At 38.1% G+C, this 3063-nt stretch overlaps 1 pseudogene; it reads left to right on the top strand.

Annotated features, from left to right (window-relative positions):
* Positions 1 to 1713: 1713 nt before the first annotated feature.
* Positions 1714 to 3063, top strand: LOC122355789 (annotated as a pseudogene).

Below are 3063 nucleotides of genomic sequence, written 5' to 3'. Positions count from 1 at the left end.
TAACACCAAAACAAACACCACACACTATACAGAAGTAGAAATATGGCTAATTCATAACTGTGTGGGTGGTTATGTATTTACAAGTGTGTAGTTTACAAATGTACAATCTAAGATTCTGTGTATAAATGTGGTAGGGTTATGTGTAATGCTTGAATGCATTTTCATGCTGAATATAGAATATAGTGTAGGAAAACCGATTCCAGTCAGAAGGCAATATTTTAAAGAAAGATTTTTGATTTATTAGACATTATGTACATGCATATCTATTTTTAAATCCTCTTGATACTATAATAATCTTTAGTTTTGCCCAGATCACCATGACTCACTTAAGAGCAGTGACTCATAGTGACTTGCAATATTCATGACCTGTCTGAACCCCATCATCTCTCTGATAAGACGCGGGTTAGTTTTATGATTACTATTATTATTTAAATATGTTTGTGTTATCTGATTAAGATGCAGTGTTGGCGAACAACTTAGCGTTATTTACAAGATAGTCTAGTTGCTAAGAAAAAGTTTGCTACAGTTTAAAATTACGGCTCTGAAAGTATTAATGAATACAAAAGGGTTACATCTAAGTATTTTCACACATATCATGAAATTATTATATGTTATTTGTTGTTGTTGTTGTTTTTATAAATTGCATGTTTTAAAATTTGAGACACCAATGCTTCATGGGTATAGGACGCATGTATTTAACTGTTTGTATTTTATATTATTTTTAAAAGATAAACAATTATGTATTATTAGATACAAGTCTTTAACTACGCTAAATTTACGTTTCAATGCTACCATAGCTACTAAATGGTTTCTTATTACAATTTTATTCTGTATTTAATCTCAGAATATCTTAAAATCAAAATAAAAAAGTGCTAAAGCCTGATTTTGTAGGTAGCTGTGCTTATAATCTCAATTTAAGAAAGCAAAACATTTTGAAAATGTGACATCTGTCTGCTTTAAAGTTTGAAAATCAAACCCAGTTTTGAAATCATTCGCTAGTAATTGAGAAAAGTAATTAAATGTAATCAATTACATTCGTTACATTACAAGGCAACTTGCAATTCATAACCTATTACATTTCCCAACACTGATTATAGTTTTTATATGATATTTTTATTCTTATATGTTATATTTATGTCACATTATATATTTTAAAAAGAAACATGCTTCTGTTAAAATTAAAGCAGGAATGTTAATCCTGTGATCTCTGGCAACCCTGAATAAGTTCTCCCGTGACAGATCAGTTACGACGATAAAGGCTACCTCATGAATATTAATGAGATTGTGTCCTCTGACTTTGTGGGCGCTTTTAAATTGCTGAGCAATCAAAACGATCCACACGCAGCCCACACACCTACGTCACAACGACGCCAATCAGGGGACACGGTCTAAAAACGCCTCGATCTAGTAACTCTATTTACTTTTCTGCAGAGACATCCCCTGCGTCCCAGCTCCGCCCTAAACAGCATTGAAAATATCACATATACTATAATATAATTATATCACATATAATTTAGAATGGATGGTATTCTGATTGCGTGTCTGTTCCTCCAGGAAGTCTCTAGCATCATTTTTAATATTCACGAGCCAAAGTTTTTGCACTGGTTCGGCTCGGAAATTAGGCGGGTTATCTGGCGGAGAGGCGTGGCCGTGGTAAAGTTGCCTGACCGGATCAGAGTTTGCTTGCGATTATTCGGAGGATGCGATGTAGAGATGGCCGATCTCTCCGTCTCCTGTCCGTCCTGCTGGGATTGTGGTTCTTAGCGAAGCGGCGAGGAGAACAGCCGCATCTATTCCCAAAACGAAGTGGACCGTCTACGCGCAGGAGCTGATCTCCACGTTTCCAGCTGTGCGCATGCGCACCTGAGTTAAAGCTGCTCGCGGAGGTGGGCGGACTGGAGCCGCGGGTCGCGCTGACGCTCACGTTCCTCGTCTCGGTGGTCCACGGACTTTCATTCCGCGGCGCGATCTGCAGCCCGACCGGCGCTCTGGGCAGCTCTGCCTCGGGACTCTGGCGGCGATGCGCGCGGCGCTTGGATCTCGTGCCAGCTGATCGCGGCGGAAGACGCCGGCGCGTCATGCCGCGCTTGGGCGCTGACGCTCTCTGATAGCCTGCGCGCGGCACTCGCGGACGGGCTTTGCGTGCTGACCAGCGTTAACGCGCCTCTGCCGCAGGCCGCCGCGGTGGAGCTGGGCTGCGCGTTTGTGATGCACACGGCGGCGTTTAACGTGGAGAAGGTGGAGAAATGTCGCGTTTCCTGCGATGGCTGCTGTCATCACTGTACTAGTCTGCGCAGGTGTGTTCACTTTATTACAGCTAACTACCACAATACTATGAGCTGTGCAGAGTGTTCTTACCTTCCAAAATCAGCTGTCTAGAATATGTATGCTATTTAGATTAATATGAGATCTCATATATATATATATATATATATATATATATATATATATATAACTATATATATATATATATATATATATATACATAAATATACATATATATATATATATGTATGTGAGATCTCATATAAAATAGTATATTCATCTCATATATCTACAATAATTTTTATCGTGCATTGTATCTAAACATATCCATTTTAAATGAAGATATCTGTAATTTTTTTCTGGCCGTTCATTCTGTCATTATTTTTATATTGTTCATTCTATCTCTAAAATATCTACTTCTACAAATATCTGCAAATGTTTTTCTGTAGTTCATTCTATCATATTTTTATATTCTTTATTCATTTATCTACAAAAATATCTGTAGAAAATACACCTTGAATATTTTTCTGCAGTTAATTTCGTCATAATTCTTTATATTTATATATTTATGTAATAAAAATATCTTTTTATCTAGAAATATATCTATCTATCTATCTTCATATACATACATCTTGTTGTTTTTCTGTGCTGTACTTTGTGAGGCGGTCATCTCACTGGTGCTGTATTTAACCCGGCCTGGCGTTCTCATACAGTTCTCCTGTCGGGAACAGCGTGCTGGACTACATCGTAGTGTACTGGATCGGACCCAATACTGGGGTGAGCCGCGAGTATTTGTGA

The sequence above is a fragment of the Puntigrus tetrazona genome, chromosome 12 (assembly GCF_018831695.1).
Source record: "Puntigrus tetrazona isolate hp1 chromosome 12, ASM1883169v1, whole genome shotgun sequence".
NCBI classification, from domain to species: domain Eukaryota; kingdom Metazoa; phylum Chordata; class Actinopteri; order Cypriniformes; family Cyprinidae; genus Puntigrus; species Puntigrus tetrazona.
This window is presented reverse-complemented; position numbering and strand designations above follow the sequence as displayed.